The sequence below is a fragment of the Heterocephalus glaber genome, unplaced genomic scaffold (genome assembly GCF_053883595.1).
Source record: "Heterocephalus glaber isolate CG9 unplaced genomic scaffold, H.glaber_assembly_v1.0 deba00001845, whole genome shotgun sequence".
Lineage (NCBI taxonomy): Eukaryota > Metazoa > Chordata > Mammalia > Rodentia > Bathyergidae > Heterocephalus > Heterocephalus glaber.
In genome coordinates this window covers 920,458-943,706 of record NW_028258494.1, presented here as the reverse complement: position 1 = coordinate 943,706, position 23,249 = coordinate 920,458, and the positions used below count along the sequence as shown (strand labels likewise).

General features: G+C 35.3%; 2 pseudogenes; both read left to right on the top strand.

The window, feature by feature from the left end:
- Positions 1-7,947: 7,947 nt before the first annotated feature.
- On the top strand, positions 7,948-8,915 carry LOC106008732 (olfactory receptor 7G2-like; annotated as a pseudogene).
- Positions 8,916-19,609: 10,694 nt separating this feature from the next.
- LOC101697531 (26S proteasome regulatory subunit 4-like) lies at positions 19,610-21,296 on the top strand (annotated as a pseudogene).
- Positions 21,297-23,249: the final 1,953 nt, after the last annotated feature.

The following is a 23,249-nucleotide window of genomic DNA, read 5'->3' as shown; positions in this document are numbered from 1 at the left end:
TATCAATTATTCATTTGAATCATTTTAATCTTTATTTACACTTTAATTTTCTCACACTAGAGAAACTATTTGGTATTTACACATGTGATTCACACATTTCTTTATGAATAGAGAGAACAGAATAGAGAAGACAGTGCAAAGAAGGGATTGCTGCAACTATGGAGATAGGAATTGTGTTGATGTAGCCAGCTTTTGAATGCCAGAAGTGGATCATTCTTCCCCCACAAAACTTATTTTCAGAGAACTCTAGCATTTTCAACACTTCTGTTGCTATTCCTGTACACTACTTTACATAAATGTATGTCTATTTGACCTCACTAAAGTTCAGACTGAGGGAACGAACATCTGTCTGTTATTCTTATTGTGTTTCACAATCTATCGTGTCATTGGTTTTAGCAGATTTTCTTGCAAAGCACTATACATTTATATTACGTATGCTGGAATTAAAAAATAAAGAGCATGTTTGGTGATGGTGTAAATTTGGTCCTTGTTTTTCTGCTACTGTAAATTAGGCTGTTTGAGTAGTTGACTCCGTATCTTCTAAGGAAGGTAGCTTCAGGGTTGGGAGCAGAGCTGAGTGGTAGTACATGTTCATAAAATGGTCATGTCATGAACTTTATTTTCAGGACCTTAAAAAGGGGAAAAAATTGTTTTATACTTGGGGTAGAATTATTGAATATAGAGGTGTGGTATTTATTTTGGAATAGTTTCAAAGTTGAACATAGTTATATCTTTGTTACTTATTTCTGGGGATCCACAACATTCCCAAAACATTTTAATTTACTTTGAAAATTCATGTGTATAAAAATAGTTTCCTTAATTTATGTTTCATTTTCATGTGCTTATGAGTCATGTTCATTTAATGGAAGAAGAGAGGCCACTTAATCTTCTTCCTTGGGACATATTTAATTATTATATCTCAATCTCATCAAAAAGATACTCATCTTTTTATTAATTCATAATAGTTACATACATATTAAAATAGCAACACTTTGTACTTTAAGTAAATATTGCCTATTTATTGGAGATTTTTGGTATTGAGGATTGAACCAAACACTTTCAGGAGGAACTGGAAGCCCAGCCCAATTTCCTGTTTATTTATATTTGTAGCAAGGTCTAACTAAGATGCTATGTTACCCAGGCTGGGCTCAAAATTTTAATCCTGCTGACTCAGCTTCCCAGGGTAATGAGATCACAGGTCTGTGCCAATATATTTAGGATGTAAATTTATTCTTTAGGACTCTGTTTTCTTTTGTATTGTGGTATATGTTGTTTAAAACTTGTCCATGACTACTTTGTTTGAATACAGTTTAATATGTCAATATTTATCCTCATAGTTTTAAATAGGTCATGGCAGTCAAGGCTGTAGTTGTCTCTACAAATGACTTTTAGTCTTGCACTTTTGTGAGATATAGCTTATCTCTCTCTAGATATATTTTAAAAAATTTTAACTGTAATGTCAAATTTTGTGATTATGGGAGCATGAGTGTGATGCTAAGCATACTTCTAGAAAAAGACCTAGAATTCAGGGAAGAGTGGTGAGTCTATCTGTGAATGGCCCTTGTGATTGACATGACCAGAAAGAGCTGAGAGGAAGATGATATGCAATTATGGGGTCTGGAAATAAGAGATCAGCCAACATAAGGTTGAGAAAGTTAAGGAATTTCTCAAATTACTACCACATTTCCTCCATCCATTATCTCAATAACCATGCAGTGCAACAATTTCACACCCACCAGGTGAGTTCCCTGCTTAAACATTTGTACAGATGAAGTGTTCAACTATCCTTGGATATTGCAGCTCTTGGCCTGCCCTCCTTGTCTTTGAAATCTTTCTCAACTTTCCTCTCAGTTGCACAAGATTCCTGGACACTCGTGTTGGGAGAGGGTGTATTTGTCCTTCTAAGAATCACTTAAGATGCAGTGAAAAATGTTGATAGTTTATTCAGCTTTGAAATCCCCACTGTTTTATCTTTCTTCACTTTTCCGTAGTTCAGAAATAATATGTGCTGAGCTGGGGATTTAGCTCCGTGGCACTGCATCTGCCTCACAGGCACAAGGTCCTGAGCTCAATTTCCGGTACAAAAAAATAATATGTGCAACATATTGGTTTAACAGAATGTGATGTAAATTAATCTTAATAAAATATGCAAAATTTTGAACTCCTTAAATATAGAAGATGTCATAAAAAGGAGTAACATGAAAAGCTAATCCACCCATGAACCATCTTTCCACACATGCTAAACATATGGACAAATCTTCTGCACACAGTGATCTTCTGTGTATTTTGTAGTTGAATTCAAAATTCAAAATTCAAATATAAAGTCAGTCTCTATATGTGCAGAAAACTATTGTGAAAAATTTAAGGAAATGTTTATCAAAATTATAAGAAGGTCATGTCTATATCTTTGGTCAGCAGCAGTGATTATAAAAAGCAAATTAAAATACTCTGAATTAATTATACAGAACAAAAATTAAGATTCGGTCAACATTGATGATGTCTAAGGAAAGACACCCCTGAGTGTTACATATTTAGTTAGTGTTTGTAATGACTTATACTCACAAATATGACAACTATTGAGGTATCCAGGCTGACTATGATCAATGAGATTTTTTTTTCTTGTACAGATCACTTTTCTCATAAAATTGATTTTAATTAGAATTGTTATTAAACTTGTCTTCCCATCCTTCCTCCATAACACTTTCCTATAAGCACTTCACCCTTCTAGGTCCATAGTCCAAGATCCAGCTCCTGCCAAGTGCCCAACAAATATTTATTTAATCAGATTTCTATAGTATGCTTTGCTACTTCTGCATTTAATTTTTTATTCATATATATGTGCAATAAATGCAGGCTACATTCAGCTTGAGGATTGACACATATCGTATCTTGATCATTCTTACTTCCCTTGTACCTACCCACAAGCCCATCTCTGTGTTTCCCAAACCCCCTTTCCACCTTTACTGACTCTACTTCCCTGTTTCTCCTCATCAACCCTTTCTTAACTCTCAGCTCTCAGGTCTGCACAAGTTGCCCAGGTAACTGTGTTCAAAGATTATGTATTTGCCCTAAGATTTATTTTAGAATACAATGACACATGTTGAAACATTTGCAGGCTTTTGATTTCTCACTTATTTATCTTTCCTTTCCTTTCTCTGGTTTAGAAAAATATGTAGAACATATCACTTTAACAGACACTAATATAATCTTCAAGTACTTATTAAATAGACACCTCACCCAAAGAGTAGTGATGACACCTAAATTGTGAAGATTTCATTCTGGAAATTGCTAAATATGACCACTTCATCAGATATTTGGAGACCTGGAAAGCTAAAGTACTTCTGTGTGTCATTATTCATGTGTAATATTCAAGAGTCGGGTAATGGAATTTCATTTATCCATCACTATTCTCAATCTGGTATTTCTCAGAATCACATCAAGTGGTAGTATAAGGTCAACTGTGCAGTCTGACATCCCTAATTTAAATGTACATTAATTCTTCTGAAATTTTTTTAAAAACCTGTCTACATCTCTCATTCTGCTCTAGCCACACACACATTCTTTCTCCCTAAAAGGAAAACTCCTCAAAAGATACTTTGCACCAGTAATCAATATCTTTTCCTCTCACATTTATCTGAGGTCAATCCAACCTGATATATTATAGCTTAATGTATATAAATATTAATATAACATCATTGCAATACAATTGAAATTTGTGCTCCTTTTTCATCTGTCATATTAATACTTCCTCCTAGCCATCACAGGTCAGATCTCTGCTTCATAATTCAATTTTCTGATTCATGATGCGGGAAATTGTATAAATCCATCCACCAGCTCCCCGTGAGCTTGGTTCAATTATTCCTAGTAGTGTTTCCTAAAACTTTCACATGTTTGGAATCCAGTCATGAGTCTGAGCCATGACCAACTCTTTTATATTTCTCATATATAAAATCTCTATGTCTGCCTTGGAAAATAATTTTACCTAGGATACTGAATCCATTTCACCAAGAAAGAGGTAGTATATTTTTTGGTTGTAGAGATAAACCATACCCTTAGATCCTGTTCCTCAGGTATGCTATGTTTGAATTCTTCCTTTGTACATGTGGAAATTTATCTCTTTATAATATTATCCTTTCTTCATATTACATGAAATAATTAAAAGCCCTCTTTTTTTTGTACTTTTATCTGTTATTTTTATTTTTAAACTGAGCTGGATTAAGAATGTGAAGAAAGACAGTACAAGGCCATCTTGTAGAAATCATCCAGTAATCCAACTTGTAAATTACAAAGTCACATAGAAACAGAAAATGTGGTGTAAATGAAGTTGATAAATGTATGCAAAATCTGAAATTCTGAAATAGAAAAGATATTACATGGAGCATTAGCATGGAGTGACTTCTCCACTCATGAATTGGTATGTGAAATCTGCCCACGTGTGCTGAGTGATGGCCTCATTTGCACAGTTACCTTCTGGGGATGTGGTGGTTGAAATAACACTCAATCAAGAGTAAAGAGGGGCTGGGGATGTAGCTTAGCTGCCCTGTGCCTTCCTGGCAAGTACAGGGTCCTGAGTTCAATCCCTAATACCAAAAAATAAGGGACAATAAAACTCATGTGAATACATCCATTGTAACAAAATATAAATAGGTGCTTAACAAATTCAAAGCAGAAATTTTTTTACCATAAGCAGTTACCATAAAAAGTACTTAGAGGGCCAGGGATTTAGCTCAGTGGTTCCAGTGCCTGCCTTGCAAGCACAAGGTCCCGAGTTCAATCCCCTGTACCCACCCCCAAAACAAGTTATTAGAATTTTCTGTGCCAGTTTTGAAGAATAAAAATTAAGGTTCACCCAACATCAATGTTATATAAGGAAAGACACCCCTAAGTGTGGCATTTTTTTCCCATTAAGTTTATTGGTATATTTTAGGTATAAAATACAGTACATTCATCATTGGGATCTTGTACCATTACATGAGTATCTTGGTTCTTATTTTTTTCCCCATTCCCCTGCCCTCCCTTCACCCCCTCCACCCTTGCAAAGACTTTGTTTCCAGTTTTTTCCTTTTCTCATATTTTTCCTCTTCCCTTTTTTCCTTTCCCCTACCCCTCCCACTTCCCCTGCTCCTTTAGACCTTTCTTCCTGTTACACAATATCAATTATACATTTTTGAAATTACAATATCAAGATCTAGGAGACATTACCACAGATTTTACAGAATTTAAAAGGATATAGAAATCATATTACAAAAATCTGTTTTGAAATAAATTTGACAACTTCTAAGAAGTAAGTTGGAAGACAAATTAATGAAAATAACTCTAGGGGGAATATAAAATTTGAATAGCACCTATTAAAGAAAGTGTATTCCTAGCTTGAAACCTACCTATACGACAATAGCAGGTTCATATACATTTTAACTGATAAATTATATCAAACAATTAAAGCAGAAAAAGAAGGAACACTTCTCTCCTCATTTTAGGAAACCAACATTGTGCCAATCCTAAAACTGGATAAAGATAATAGAAGAAAAAAGTATGAACATAGATAGAAATTTGCTTAATAAAACAATTAGAAGTCAGATCTGGCAGTACGTAGAAAGTGGTTTTGTTATAGGGATGGCAGTGTTGGTTCAGCATTGGAAGATCCACCCCCAAAAGTCATCATTTTAACAGAGGACAGGAAAAAGCCATATGATCCTGTCACTAGTTGGGGAAAAAGTATTGGACTAAATTCTACAACTGTTCATGGTAAAAGCTATCAGGAGACTAGAAGTAGAACAGAACCTTCTCAACAGATTAAATATTTTTTTTTAAAATTTAGCTATTTGCAATTACATCCTTTATACTCACAAATTCAGGCCATATATTTTCAACTTAACCAGGCCTCCTGGTATCATGAAGTGGGGAATTAATTTGTAAATAAAAAGTAATGCTGCACGCTATGAGGGAAGTGTTTTGTGTTTTGTTCAGGCAAAGTCCCTGAGTCAAGATAAGCAGGAACAAGGGAGATAAGTGATGAGGCTCACTGGGGATCAAGGTTCAAAAAATTACCCATCCTGAATTCTTCACCTCCATAGCCTGGGGCTTTAAGGGCCTGTCCTTCTGGGATTAGAATAAAAAATAGTTTAATGAAGACCTTTGGATTTTGAGCACCGAAGAGGTATAAAATCTGAGTAGGTCATCCAGTGGAAAATCACAATACATGCCTACTCTCTTGAGGAAGGCACCTCTGAGCCTCCTCCCATAGATGATACTTCCTCTCTAGTATTGTGTTCACACATTTAGTCTGTCAACTTTTCCTGAGGACACATCGTCCATCTGAAGTATTCAGGTATGATGTTCAGTGTCATTCATTTTGAAGCCAAACAAGGAATATGAAATCCTTTATCTAATACATTGGAACTGAGTAAAGATAATTTGTGTAATTTCACCCCTCAGAAGGAAGAGGAGAGGAGATGCATAAGTTAAGGAGGTGAAAGTCCATGGCTCCCTCAACCTGCACACAATGACATATATGAGATATGATCAGATATACAGTAAACATTTAATTTTTTAAAATTCATTACATGAAAAGACACATTGCCATAATACTCTCAAATTACTACCCATTTCTTTAAACAGAATTATCCCATTGTTAAGCTTTTTGAAATTTTACTTTTTAAAAATGTTGTTAGTTCAGGTTTGTAGTTCATAGTGCTTACATTTATTGTGTGAAGTTGATACATGTTCATAACCCATCTTAATTTTTATATGCCCCTCCTCACTAATTCCCCTTTGTTTATCTCTTGGTCACCTTCTCATTTGCAAAAGATCTATCCCCATGTTTCCTATTATCTGTGCTTTATTTTTCCCTTTAATTTATTTATACTTTGAGTTTCTTGTATAAGAGAAAGCATGTGATATTTGAGCTTGTGAGTCTGATTTATTTCACTTAATATTATGGTCTCAAAGTTCATCACAAGAAATCAAATACTAAAAAATTCTGATGAGACTGTAAGGGGAAAAAGGAACCATTCTACATTGTTGATAGGAATGTAAACTTGTACAACCACTATGGACATTTCTAAAAAAAAAAAACTTACCACAGAAATTCTATTCAACTCGGCTATTCTCCTTCTAGATATCTTCCCCAAAGTGTTAAAGACATGCTACAGTGATACACGCTTATCCATATTTCTAGCAGTGGAATTCAGCTAAATCTTGGAAGTGCCCTATATGTCAATCACTGGATGAATGGATAAAGAAAACGTAGTGTTTTCCCATTGTTCTTGCCCCTTCCTAAAGCAATTCTAGAGGCCCTCTTTTGTGAATGTCTTTGTGAGGTGTGATCAAAAATACAGTGAATATTGCTACCAAGTGTCATCCAATGGAAAGGCAGGCTCTATAAAAGACTACAGTGTGTCTACACCTACTTATCCACCAGACCTGAAACTGTACAACTTCTGACTCTTTTTAAATTCAAAATGATCATAAAAGATAAGTAGGAATCAAAGCAAGATATTGAGGCAGCAATGACAGTGAAACTAAAGACACTCATGAGACAGGACTTTCTGAACTGATTGAGGAAATGGTAAGAACAAAAATGAGTTTGAATTGAGGGGGAGTATTTTAAGGGTGACAACTGACAATGTAGGCTTTCACTGTGCTGGACTGATACTCTTATGAAGGACAAGTCTTTCTTGTTCAGAGATAAATCCACCTCTTCTCAAAATCAATGACTGTTACAAAATAATTTTCCATTTACTTTTTTTCTCCTTCATAAGATGGGATGAAAGTTTTGTGAGTGTGTTACTTATACCTTTCATAAACAAATCTCTCAGAAAGGGAGACTTATTAGAGAAAAACTTTCTCACAGTTGTGGAAATAAAATTCTAAAGATCATACTGCCTCTGTTTGTCTTTATATTTTATCATATTTTCCTCTGTTTATTTTAGATCAGATCGTGAATTTATGGAAGCTAGAAACCAAACAGCTGTGTCAGAATTCATTCTCCTGGGACTGACAGATGATCCGGAGCTGCAGCCCCTCATCTTCAGCCTGTTCCTGTCCATCTACCTGGTTACAGTTCTGGGAAACCTGCTCATGATCCTGGCCATCAGCTCTGACTCTCACCTCCACACTCCCATGTACAACTTCCTCTCCAACCTGTCCCTTAATGACATCTGTTTAAGCACCACCACTGTCCCAAAGATGCTGGTGAACATTCAAGCACAGGATCAAAGCATCACCCACACAGGTTGCCTTGCTCAGATCTGTTTAGTCTTGGTTTTTGGTGCTTTTGAAAGTTGTCTCCTTGCACTAATGGCCTATGACCGCTACATGGCCATCTGCCATCCAGTTGGGTATGCAGTCATCCTGAGCACCTGCATGTGTATATTATTGACTCTCTCCTCCTTTTTCATTAGCATCATAGATGGACTGCTCCATAGTCTGATGATACGAAGGCTAGCCTTCTGTGCAGAGCTGTGAATCCCACACTTCTTCTGTGTATTTGCACAGATCATCAGGCTCGATTGTTCTGACACTTTAGTTGATAACATAGTAGTATATGTGGCAGCTTGCATCTTGGGTGGTGTTGCTGTGTTTGGAATCTTGCTTTCTTATATTCACATTGTATCATCTATCTTGAGAATGCCATGATCAGAAGGAAAATATAAAGCCTTTTCTACCTGTGGCTCTCATCTCTCAGTTGTCACTTTGTTCTATGGAATGGGTTTCAGTGTGTACACTAGTTCTCTAATAACTGACTCATCCAAAAAGTCTTCAATGGCTCAGTGATGTATTCTGTGGTCCCTCAAATGGTGAATCCCTTCATCTACAGTATGAGGAATGGGGATATAAAGAAAACTTTGTGGAGACTTATTAATAGGATAGCTTCTTTTCTGCAATGTGACAGTAACCCAAACTTGTGGGTGTAGGGCAGGTCAAAATAACACTATTTGTGTTGAGTGAAAATGTTTCTAACTAAAATGATCAGCAAACACAATGACAAGTGCATTATATCACAGATCGAAACCCAACATAGCCTTTTATCCAGTCTATAATATTTGCAAAATAATTTCAATTGTAAATATAATTTTTGCTTACATTCCATGAACAAGAGCCTTTAGAGAAGATTTTTAGATGTGCACGTTCTTAGTAAAGCAAGTTGGAGCAAGACATGAGAACAGGAACATATTTTAAAAATAGCTTTCTTCTGATCATACATTTGGGCCTTTAGAATTATATCCTAGTGATATTTCTGTTGGAAAGCAAGGCAGTGGACTTTCATGCCTTGTGAAGTTAATAATTCAAACTACTATTGGCAAACTGTTTTCTTCTGAGGTAAAAATAACATCCAGCATCCTCAGTATGATTTTTTTTGATAAATGGCCTAACTAGATGACAGTGATTTGAGATGATTGTGAAATTCAGCAGTGAAGATGTTTTTAATGCTAACAAGAAAACAAATCCTTACCATTAATAAACTCAGACAACTGAAAGAATCACTTTTCATTACAAGAACTTCTGAGGCAGGGAATCTACTGGAAAACAGTTGGACTTCATTTAGTCCTCTGTGAGAGCTGTTACCCTAGTCTATTTGTTATCTGGGTCACTAAGTGACTGTGGGAAATTCATTTCTCAGATTCTTGATGCCAGAGGCAGAAAACTGCATGACCTTCCCTAGGTTCCTTCATAAGCAACTCTTCCATGTGTCAACCAGACTCCATCTCTGTGGTGCATTAAATGGTGGTCCTCAATATACCTTCAGATCCTGTCCCACTGACTTAGGTTTATCTCATGTGATAAATGAATGAATGGTCATGTTTGGGAAAGAGGGATTTGCAGTTGAAGGTGTATCCTGCACTATCTGATGAGACCGTCAAAATTTTCTAAGGCAGTAAGAAGAGTACAAAAATATAGAAAACAAAGAAGAGTTGTACTCATACACACAGGAATGACTTGATGCTGGCAGTATTAGATTGCCAATATTTGATCACTTTTGCCACATGAAACTGTCCTTTTTTAGAAATCTCATGGATTTTCTCAATCTTCTATATATTCCTATACAATTTTTAAACAAATATACTTCTAGTTGACCATATTCAAATTTAACAGATGAATTCTATATCTTCTTGTTATTTATATTATTGTGCTACAAATCAACCCAGTGGTTGTATTCATTTATTTTTAAAGCCCTAAAGTTTTGCATTATGCATAACATTAAAGATTAGGAACAATTCTTATGTTGATGAAATTTTCTTACTATTTTTCTGTTATTGCAAATAAAATTGTTTGAATATTGTCCTCCATATTTTCTAAAGGAAATTAGTGAATGTTTTATAATTGGGGGTACTCAAATCTGTTTTGATTTTTTTCTGGTACCTGGGATTGAACTCAGGACCTTGTGCTTGTGCGGCAGACGCAGTGCCACTGAGCTAAATCCCCTGCCTAAATCTGATTTCATTTTGAAACCCCTATTTACCTTGCTCAAGAATTTTTAGTCTTCCCTTCTACAATTAAGGTTAAAAACAACTGAAGTTTATTCTTGCCTTTGATATGAGAAAAGAATCCAGTTTCATTTTTATTTCTTACCATCTTTAAAAAATTGTGCATTTATTCACTGTAAAGCCATCTAAGCAATAATGCATTGTGATGGTTAAGCTTAATTTTGTCAGTGCAATTGACTTTAGAATCTGCTTAGGATATTGGTGCAGCACACTTCCGATGTTGCTTGGCTCATAGAGGTGTGATCTGGGTGCTTCACTTGGTCTTTACCCATTCCTCTCTGACACTGATCCTCTCTTTTGCTTCCCACACACCATGAACTAATAAATTTTGTTCCACCTTACTCTTCTGCCATAATGTCCCTGCCTTGCAGCCAGCTTACCTTGGACTGAATCTCCTTAAAATATGAGTCAAATTAAAACCTTTCCTTTAATTTGTGATTGTTAGGTATCGTGTCCAGAAACAGGAAATCTAATATATGCCTTGATATTTTTGTAGATTCTCTTTCTGGAAAAACAGCTTTGTGCTCTAATGGCACATCTCTTAAGGACTGTGCTTTAGAAATTGGCAGAATTAAGCTGCTTGTTACAATACACAAGTACAAACAGTTTTTAAAATTTACACTCACAAAGTACAACTCACAATAATTTAATTGCTTTCCTAATAATTTATTTCCTCCAATGTGACAGTATTTGTAGGTAGGACTTGTGGAGAAAATCATGTTTCTATGAGGCTATGTGTCTGGAGCCTGTGATGGGACTGGCATCTGAACCTCTTCCCTAGGCTGTGGATGATACAGCAAACAGGTGGCCATTGCAAACCTCAGGGATGGCTGACATCCTTTGAATTTCTAGCATCTCAACTTTGGGTTTTGCCATATCTACAACTTTCAGATATAAATATTTATTGCTTAACCTACTCAATCTAGGATATTTTTAATGTAAGTCTGTTGAGTGAGAATTAGATTCATCCATGAATAGAAATGAGAAATAAACAAGAAAGTTTAGTGTGAAAGGTAGAGTTATGCTGTTATATCTTTAATAGTAATGTGAAGAATTATTTCCTCCATAGTTATTTATTGGTTTACTCAATCATTTATTCCCAAACAGGAAATAAAAATACAGTATCTCTGTACTATATTGTACATGCTGAGAAAATAACAGTATACATGCTGATGGAAACCCTTACATTCAAGGACTATTCACCCATGAGTTAAGAAACAGGCAAGAAACAAGTAGTATGGGCGTGATGGTTATGTTCTGCCTCATCTGGATTTGCTGTCTGATGAGGAGGGGTGGAATTATCACCTCAGTTACTGGAAATGCTGGGAGCAGGCAGACTTTTGTTGTCAGCCACTTTGTGAGACTGACCCAGCAGAAGAGACACTGTACTCAAGGTCACACTTCCTTCCCAAGGTTGCAACAAAAATTAATCAAGCAGATTTTAAAAACTTGAGCCTCATAGCTGAGCTCACTCTTAAGTCTGCTTCTAAGGTGCATGAATACTAGTAGATGCATGCATTGAGGCCAGTGAGCCCAGGTGAATTTACCAGGATTTTGTGCCACAAGCAGATGAACTGTAGGTGACACCTCAGCTTTATCAAGGGTTTAAGGACAAGGTCATCTTTCTGTTTATCCATTCCTGCTTGATATTCTGATTTTGGCCAGATAAGTGCAATCATTTTTGTAGAAAAAATTTGTCTTGCAGTATCTGGAAATATCTGGATACAATGAAGAATATTAGCTCCAATTTCTTCCTAATCAGTGCAATAACATGTTCTCCACTCACAAGAGAAGAAAATCAAACCTCAACTGATGACTTCCATTCTCCACCAGGATATTACTAAAATTTCTGAGAGTTATGAGATTTGCAGGAAAAGGCAAATTCTCAGAAAGAAGGGTGGGGTTCTATTGTGGACATTCTGAAAAGACACCATCAAGTGGAGCTGTCAGGCCTAGACAGTCTAATAGTAGGATGAGACCCACTCCACAACTGGCCTGTGGGTAGTTCAAATATGCAGTAAGATTTGTGACTCACCAGACCAATAAATCTCATCTACTCACAATCATCCCACTCATCACCCCAGGGGTTAATTTACAAATGGAAGAGGTCTTAATTTTGGACTAAGTGAAAAGATGTCTCCTTGAAGAAGTGTTTTCTCTGTTGAAACAAAACCCAAAGAAAACATACTCAGCTATCTCTAGAAAAATATAGGCATCTGAAACTTGCCACAGATGCAGGTTAATGAGATGAGTCAGCACAGGATGAAGCTCACAAATGGAATAATAAATGAGCCCAGGTATCTTCTATCTGCAAGCACATCTTCTGAGCTCTTATATATTCAAGTACTTATCATATTTCAGCTAATTTGAGTAAAAGCATTTTTATCTTATTTAAGCTAGAGCCATCCTAACTCATGAAATTCAAACATTCCAGAATAATATCAAGTCATGCAATACAGCATTAAGGTAAAATTCACCCTTTAAGCAGATAAATGTCCTAGGTTCTGTGGGTGCTATGCATACAGCACAACTATCAATCTCTCAGTCAACAACAATGCATAGATACTCTGTTCTCTGGAGAAGGACCTCAGCTCAACAGATGCTATAAAGGATAATCGATTGTTGCAATCCCAGTAAAAAAAAGCTCAGAATCTAATGGGGCTATAAAACAGGGCCAAAATGGAATGATTTGGGAAATCCATACAGTGGTGTGGTACATGTATTAGACGGAGGCTATTTCTTCTATTCTAATGTTCTTCTGAGATATCTTTCTAAAATCAATAGAGCAATATTCTTTCTATGTTCTTCTATTCTCTGACCAACAAATCAAATTTGGAAGATCAAGAGTTATCAAAGTTTCCAATGCCAGAGAAGATGAGATCAGTTTGCGAATCTAACTTCAAACACCTTCCATCATTATCACCTCAAGTCATTGAAGTACAAGAAACAAGTTGAGTAAGTGTCTACTGTTTTGTGAGCCCAGTGTTCCTGTGCTTTGATTCATTCCAGAAGACCATATTTAAAGCAGATGATAAAATTACAAAACTGGAGATAATCTGATTATTTTCCTCAAGGCTTTCTTCCTCAGACTGTAGATAAAGAGGTTCATCCTTGCACAGAACACAGTAACATCACTGAGGTAACTACAGTACTGTTGGAGAACTCAGTCACTGCAGAGGTGATGTACACACCAAATCCTGTCCCATAAAACAAGCATACAACAGAGAGGAGTTCCACAGGTTGAAAAAGCTTTATACTTTCCCCCAGCTGATAGCATTCTGAGAACATAGGAGATAATTTTAATCTAAAATAAATTATTCCAAACTCAGTAAGACTGCCTACTATGCTAGTCAGTAAAAACATGAACATGTTACTGTTCAGAGTATCAGAACAGATGAGTTTAATGATCTGAACAAATTTGCAAGAGAAGTGGGGGATTGTCAGGTCTGCAAAGAAGGAAGGCACAACACCATCAAACTGCAGCTAACCATCCACAATGCTAGTGGCAAGGGACAATAGAACCAACAAAACACAGAGACTAGAGCTTTTGATGACTGCCTACCTAAGTGGATGGCAGATGGCTGCACAATGATCATAAGCCATCGCTGCAAGAAGAAAGTTTTCCAAACCAACGAATACCAGAACAAAGCAGAGGTAGGCAAGGCAGCCTTTGTAACTGATGGCTTTGCTCTGTGTCTGGATGTTCACCAGCATGTTGGGGACCATAGTAGAGAGGAAGCAGATGTCAGTGAAGGACAGATTTGAGACAAAGAGGCACATGGGGGTGTGGAGGTGGGAGTCAGAGATGACAGCTTGGATGATGAGCAGGTTCCCAAGCACTGTGACCAGATACATGGACAGGAACAGTCTGAAGATGAGAGGCTGGAGTTCTTGTTTGTCTGAGAGGCCCAGGAAGAAGAATTCTAGTAAACATGTTTAGTTCTGTATTGAGGAGAAACTCGTGTTATTGAGGTGGTTGCTGAGATAAATAAAGATAACAGTAATGAAATCAGATTCACAAAGAGCCCTCTTATAAGAAAAATGTTACATCTGTAATAAAATGAAACAAATGTCATTAATCTCTGTTTGCCTTTGCCTCACTCTCTCTGTTTCAAACTCTTTTATTTCTGATTTCAACTCCCCTACACTATGTACCTGATAACTCAAAATTTAATTCACTTAATAACAATTGTCTTCCCATATTGTCTCACCTAGTAGCAATGGAACTTTTAAAAATATGGCTTTTTATTGAGATTGTTCCCTATACTTAAACAAGAAGTAAATCAATGCAAAAATACAAAATCCAAGCAAAAAACAGCTGAGTTGAGTTTTCAGTTCAGACACTTTAATTCTGGCTTCATTGCTTGCATTGGAAAGAAGAAGAAAAAAATAACTTTGTCTGTCGCCTACATTTTCTTTTTCATATAATGGAATACCATTATAAAACTTCATGGGAATGTTGCAAGGATGAGTAGCTTGACATATAAGCACTCATTAATTTATTGAGATTTTTTTTCCACCAAGGACAAGACCAGAACACCAAGGACAGTCCATTACAGAAGAGACAGGATGTGTGGAACAAAATGTAGAAAGATGAAAGAAAGATGGAGCATGCTTAGTTCAATGAATGCAAATTTCAGTGAAAAATCAGTCCTCAAACTCTTACTAAGAAACTTGCACATAGAGAGAAGCAAGAACAAACAACTTGAAGAACATTAAAGAAATTCATGGTATACACACAATAAAATTGAGTAAACAAAATGAATAAATCAGAGCTACATGTATCCACAAAAATTATTTTTTCATTTTCATACTTTATTTTAAACCATTCACATTTTTAATTATTTAATTTTATTGGTACATTTTAGATATACATAATGATCACTTTCATCGTGGGTAATTTGTACCTGTACATGATATGTCTTGATTCATTTTTTTACATTCCCCTCTCTTTCAATCACTTTTGTCCTCTTTATTTATGAAAGCTTTGTTTCCATTTTTCCTTCTTTTGCTTCTTTCTTTTTCCTGTCTAGTTTTCTTTTTTGTTTGAACATTTTATTTTAATTTCACAATATCTACTATATATTTTGGTCCTTATTCACACTTTTGTTTTCTAACACCAGAGAATCCATGAAATATTTCAACATGTGGGTCTGATTTATTTTACTTAAGAGTATGGTCCCAAGGTGCATCCATTTACTTAGAAATGTCTCAAGTTTTCCCTTCTTTATGGCTGAGTAGTACTCCATTGTACAAAACAACACACATCTTTATCCATTCATCAGTTGATGAACATTTGAGCTATTTCCAAGATTTATCTATTACAAACTGTGCTGCTATAAACATGGTGTGTCTCAGGAACAATACTACATAATTTTGGGGAAAAATCATTTCACAATTAAAATTATGATTAGGCCTAGTTCTCCTGCCTACAGGCCAGCTATGGCGTGTCCAGGCATAACTCCATTTTGGCCTCCAGTAACAGGTAAAACCTCAATGGTACAGTGTGCTGTGATGCTCCAGGACAAGATTACACCAACTGAAGACTTCATGGGAGGAACAAAATCTTCATCTGCATATTTCCTCATTGTTCTAGGATTTTCACAGCTGCTGCCCTTTGAGTCACCTTTTACATTTGTTACTCTCCCAATGTACTGAACTGTCTGCCCTGAGTCATCTGTTACATTTGTTTCTCTTGATATACTGAATAAAAGTGTGGCAAGTTCCAGTGCTTTTGTCTTTGCCACCCAGAGCAGCATTGATCAGGCCCAAAAGTACAGCTTCTTCTCTAAGTCTTATTTCTTATATCTTTTCTAATAAATAGAAAAAGTCTGGCTTGCTGGAGACTAGGACTTACTGCAGAGGTTCTAGTAACGTCTCCTTTCCCTGTCCCCTACTGGTGTGCATATATTGCAGTGATATGATGGTTTTAATACTTTTGGGAAAATACCAAGAAGGAGAATAGTTGGATTGAATGGAACCTCTAGTTTTAGTTTTTTGAGGAATCTCCAAACCAGTTTTCAGTGCTTGCACCATTTTACACTTCCACCAACAGTGAAGAAGTGTTCCTTTTTTCCCACTGCCCCTTCAGCATTTGTTATTGATTGATTTCTTGATAATAGCTATTGTTTCTGGAGATGAGATGGAATCTCAATGTTGTTTTACTTTGCATCTCTCAAATGATCAGTGATTTTGAACATTTTTTCATATATTTATTTTCAGTTTGTATTTCCTCATGTGGGAAGTGTGTATTCATTTCAATGTCTACTTTTGGATTGGGTCTTTAAATTTGAGGAGTCTGATTTTTTTTTAGGTTTTTATATATTCTAGATATTAGTGCTTTGTCTGAGGAACACCTAGCAAAATTTTTTTCCCAATCTGTGGGTTGTCTCTTCATTCTGTTGATGGTTTCTTTTGTTGTGCAAAAGCTTTTTAATAAGATTAGATTCCAGTTGTTGATTCTTTGTAATATTTCAAGTGCATTGGGATTTTGTTCATGAACACTTTGCCTACACCTATATCTACTAGAAACTTCATTGCCCTCAAAAGACGTTTAAAGCATGGTAAAATTTTAAAGTTATAAAATAGCACAGATATGAAAAATATTTATTTGTTATAAAATATTTCATGTATTCAAAATATACAATAAAAATAAAGACCAGTGTATCTATCATTTATTATTGAAATATATTACATTGCCTATTCCTTTAGTACTCTTCAAAATCTATAAACATTATATTCCATATCCTCAATAGATGAAGATTTTACATTTTCCTTCCCCCAAGTGAATTAAACTATTTAAATTGAGATTTCATTATTTCTTTGTAATTTTAATGCATCCTGGAACTCTTTTTCTAATCCATTTTCTTGATTTGCATTTACAAGGCATTTTCTCATTTAAAAAATGATAAGAGAATGACTTCTTAACCTCTCTACATTTTTCATTTGGTCATTTACATTATCTTATTGGAATTTCTTATAACATTACAATTTATCAATTTCCTGCTAATGAACATTATTACTGTGGAATATATATATAATATATATTATGTATCATATATAAAATGATCATTTTATGAATCTATAAAGACAAATGAATAATACATATACAAAGTACAAAGTGTAAATCAAAGTACTGTGTTGAAGACAATTAAAGAATTGTTTTTTTTTTATGAAAGGAAAGACAATGGTGTGGAACTTAAAGATTGCATACGTTATTATAATGAATGCTATTTTGTTATTTTAAAATAAGAACATTAGTGACTAGATATCAACATTGGCAATTCTGAAACCATTAATATATGCATTTTCTTGTTATTCTGTGATATCATGCTTTATGTATTTCAGTAATTCATAAATTAACTAAAACAAAAACAGAGGACTGTGCCATCTTGGGTAGTACTTTTCTCTACTTGTTCATTCTGGAACTATTCATAAATAAGAAAGAGTATCAGCCAAGGATCTGATATTATAAACTAGGATACAAACAACAAATATAATATGAAAAAACTGGCTGCATTATCATTTCACTTTTGCTTTTTGCTAAACACATTTTCTAAAATATTAGTGAAATACAGAACACCATTCAAAACTAGGAAAGAGTAGTTTGCTGTTCAGAATTAAAAAAAACAATTCTTTGGTGTTGAGTCAGATGGAGACATTAGCAGAATGAAAGCTACTCAGATATTGGTGCATAAATAGGAGCAAACGTGAATATGATGAACAATCAGGCAGATACCTAACAAATCTAGTTCTGCTCATTTTCATATCACCACTTTCTATTCTGAACTCATAGACAAATGCCTATCACTATTAACAAAAACATAAACCAGCAGGTTTAAGATTAACTCAGTGACAAGGGAGGTGATTTAATCATTCCTGGTTGTAATGGAGAAACAGGAAAGCTTTATTCTTATGTAACAGGAAAAAAAATCAGTGAAGCCCCTGGCTCCTGAGTAGGACTAATGGTGCCTGACACTGGGTCAGATGTCCTGCTTCTGGAAGTGGGCAAGGCTTTGGAGTGCATGACGACAGGCCAACTATGCCCTATTGGGACCAATGGAAGCTTGAATATCCAGAGCTCCTCATTAGTCAAACTCTTTAGTTTCTGATGATTACAGAACACAGAAAATCCTTAGGGAGCAAGTCTGAGCAGTAGATAATCTTTGATTGATTCTCTCTCTTAGAGAGGCAAAGTAGTTGCTGCTTTTTTCTCTCCACTCTTTTTCAGATGAAATTCATTTCAAGTACCTTACACTTCTCAACATGTCTTGGTTTTCTGATTAAATTCTACTCTTTATTAACTCTACCCTAATGACAATGTAAGAAAGATCTAAACCACATGTAATATTATAGATATGATATTTTTATGACTAAATGTATATAAAACATATGAACTATTCCTCAGTAGTGTATAGGACCTGCCAGCATACAAGTCTTATCATTCTCAAATTTATCCTTAAGGATTTAACATTTAAAACAATTGAAAGAAATCATTACCCATGATTTATTCCTGATTGAAATAAACAACAACAACAACAAAACAAAACAAACTTCCCATAGCAAAAGAGAAAGAGGAGAATAAGGATCACCTAGGAAAGCTCTTCACTAACATCACACTTAAAGTGAAAGACTGATGGTTCTTCCTAACATAAAGAAAAAATACGTCTTAGGCCTCCTTTTTTTTGGTACCAGGGATCAAACTTGGGTCCTTGTGCTTGCGAGACAGGCGGCAGAACCACTGAGCTATATCCCCAGCCCAGGCCTCCTTTCTACTACTAATTATACTGGAGGTTCTGGCTAATCATGAAAAAAATATATTCAAGCTGAAAAGTAAAATTTATGGTAGTCTATTCAAAAAGTGTTTATGTGTATTAAAAACTGATGGAATGCAAAATCTATTTTCTAGCTCTAGCAAGTTTGTTTAGTAAGACTTCAGGATAAAAGGACAATATAAAAATCAATTGATTGTCCATCATAAAGTAAAAGGCATTTTATTACTTTAAAAAATTTCAGTCCTGTACCAACTTTTTCCAGTTAAACAGACATAGGATTAATATCCAGTAGTTTTTACATTATAGACCATCAGTAGAAATTACTTCTGATTGAGTGGCCGAAGCAAGATGGATCAAAGTCAGAGTGGTGTTCATTGTATTAGAAGTGGTAAGAAGGATAATAAGGACAAGGAAAAAAATACAAACTTCCTGTACCAACTAGAGTGGGGAAGAAGGAAAAAACAAAGGGACCAGATTCTGTCAGCAAACTGCCCCTGACGACAACTCATATTCAGTGCTGCTTAAAACTACTCAATAAAAGAGAAGTAAAGACTATCTTCTCATGGAATAAGAATTTATTAGAAATCAGGAACAAATTAAATCCTTAGAAGACTTATGTAAAGGTGCAAATTTCCAATGATGAATGTCATTATATTGTATACCTAAAATGTACCAATGATTAGAATGAATAATAGATAATGCAAAATAGGAAGAAAAGGTCCAAAGGGGTAGGGGTAGTGGGAGGGGCAGGGGAAAGGAAAAAAAAGGAAAGGAAAAAATGATGAGAAATGGAAAAAATGGAAATAAAGTCTTTGTAAATAGGGAAAGGTGGAGGGTCTGAAGGGAGAGCTAGGAATGGGGAAAAAATAAGAACCAAGATGCATGATGTAAAGTACAATTCTCAATGAGAAATGTAATTGTGTTGTATACCTACAATGTACCAATAAAAGAATTTAATTTTAAAAAAAGAAATCCTTAAAAGAAAAGCAAGAAGAGGAAATGTCAAAGGTGGATGATCTGAGCGGGACCCCAATGTCAGTAGGAACCTTGGAAGAGATCATTGATGACAATCATGCCATTATGTCTACATCTGTGGGACCAGAATACTATGTCAGCATCCTTCCATTTGTGGAGAAGAATTTGGTGGAACCAGGCCACTCAGTCTTGCTCAACCATGAAGTGCATGCCATGATTGAGGTGCTGATGGATGATACAGAGCCTCTGGTCAAAGTGATGAAGGTGGGAAAATGCCCCCCAGGAAATCTGTGCTGACATTGGTGAATTGGATGACCAAATCCAGGAAATTAAGGAATCTGTGAAGCTTACTCCCACCCATCCTGATTACTATGAAGAGATGGGTATAAAGCCCTCTGAAGGAGTCATTCTATATGGCCCACCTGGCAGAAGTAAAACCTTGGTAGCCAAAGCAGTAGCACACCAAATTTGGCTCCGAACTTATTCAGAAGTACCTGGGCAATGGGGCCAAACATTTATAGGAATTTTTTCAAGTTGCTGAAGAGCATGCACCTTCCATCATATTTATTGACAAAATCGATGCCATTGGGACTAAAAGATATGATTCCAACTCTGGAGGTAAGAGATAAATTTAGCTAACAATGTTAGAACTGTTGAACCAGTTGGATAGATTTGATTCATGGGGAAACGTGAAAATTATCTTAGCCACAAACTGAATAGAAACTTTAGGTCCAGTACTGATTAGACCACAGCACATTGACAGGAAGATTGAGTTCCCCAGTCTGATGAAAAGAATAAGAAGAATAAGAAGTGCATCTTTCAGGTTCACTCAAGCAGGAATCACCCAATGATGTTACATTGGCCAATGATGTAACCCTGGATGTTCTGATCACAGCAAAGGATGACCTCTCTGGTGCTGACCCTAAGGCAATCTAACAGAAGCTGGGCTGATGGCTTTGAGAGAATGTAGAATGAAAGCAACAAATGAAGACTTCAAGAAATCTAAAGAAAATGTTCTTTATAAGAAACAGGAAGTACCCCTGAGGGGCTGCATCTCTAATGAACCACAGCTGTCTTCAGGCATGTGGTTGGGACTTTTCTCAACACTTGAGCAGAACGAGGTTTGGGAAGATGCCATGAAGAGACCATGTTACAGTTGATTTTTATTAGCAGAACACAGTGTGTGCTCTCCAGTGTGATGTGAAGCATGCCTACTGTATGGCTTTGTCTATGATCACTGTGCTGTTTGCTCTCTGCTTCCGAATGAAGTGTGCTGCTTCTTTCACAAAATTTACATCTGATTACCATTATTGTAATAAACTACAAATTATAATAGAGGTACTTAGTCTGTGATACAGTGGACTTTTGATCATATAATCAAGTAAGATTTTTGTCATATTTGGTTGTGACAACAAATGTATTTTGCTTGACTCATAGTAATTAAACCAGAATACAATGATACAGATATGGACACATAAGACCACTTTATTAGACATGAGAAACCACAAAAAATCCTTGATGAATGGAAATTTTGCTTATTGAATACGTTGAATTATAGTAAATGAATGTATTATTTCATAAAAGGTGTAGGAACATAAAATATATATGGCTTTTTTATAACACATCAAAGACAAATAAATTTCAGGTGGGTTTATGCCTAAAATATACAAGATACAACTATAAAACCTTTATTTTGATGAAAGTATAGATTAGTTAAAAGGAGACATATTTGAGATTAACATATTCAACAAAATATACACAAATTTAATTATGATAAATCAAACACTGTTGTTTGGCAAAAGCTTATTACTAATGACTTCACATAAGCCCTCAGGGCAAGAAGAGCTTGGAGTAACATAAACATATTTCAAACCCTAAAGTAAAACAAACTCCAACCTAAATTGATGTATCCTGAAAAAGTATCTTTCTAAACTGATGGAGAAATAAGATACTTTCATGACAAAGAGCACCTGAGGAATTTCATGAATACCAAACCAGCACTCCAAAAAAATTTTAAACAATATCCTAGGAAAAGACAATGAGAATCATAACTCAAGGAAGCCCAGAAGAATGGATGGTTCATGCAGGACAAAAAATTAAAGTTCAGTATGTAGCCATACAGTTCAGGATTCTGAGACTTGGTAGTTTTTGTTACTGCCTTTATTTCAGGCTTTCATTGGATTATTCTGTGTTTTTATATCTTCATGCTTTAGTTTTTGTAATTTATATGTGTCAGAAATATCAATTTCCTCACATTATGGGTCATCAGTTTAAATTGTGTCACCTGGTTATCAATATTTTTACAGCATTATATGCTGTTACAAAGAGTCTATGAGACAATCTACTTTTCCTACATAATCAAGTAAGCTTTGAGTCTTGTTTGTTATGTCAATAATGAAGATGGAATAAATAGCATGGAGATCAATATATGGGACATCTTTTAAAAAGTGAGAAACCACAGGAAGACTAACAGATTAATGAGTAGTTTATTTATTCGAGAAGTGAGATTACACTGAACACATTTATTATTTTATATAAGGCAGAGAAATAAATTTATTTGGCACAGCATTCATCAAAGAAAAAAAAGAAAAAAGTCCAGGTGGGTTTATGCCTCAAGGACAAAAGACACAACTATAAGCTCTTTATTTTGAGGTAAGTATATATTCAAGGAGACCTATCTGGGATAAACATAATCAACAAAATATTGACAAATTCATATATGTTAATGTTAAAAAATGATGTTCAAGAAAAACAGAAAGCAAATGAAAAGTAACATAAACCAAACACCTAATGAATAGGTTCTTAATGCATAAACCTGAAAATTTATTATAATTAGGTAAAAACATTTTAAAAATTCAATAGTAGTAATATCACAAGGTATTTCACAAAAGATGAAAATTATATGGTCCATTATGTGTGAAAAGACTCAAAATCAAATAACAGATACATAAATGTAATTCAGTACTATTTCATACATACTTGATTTTTACAGTACGTGAAGACATATGCTGGT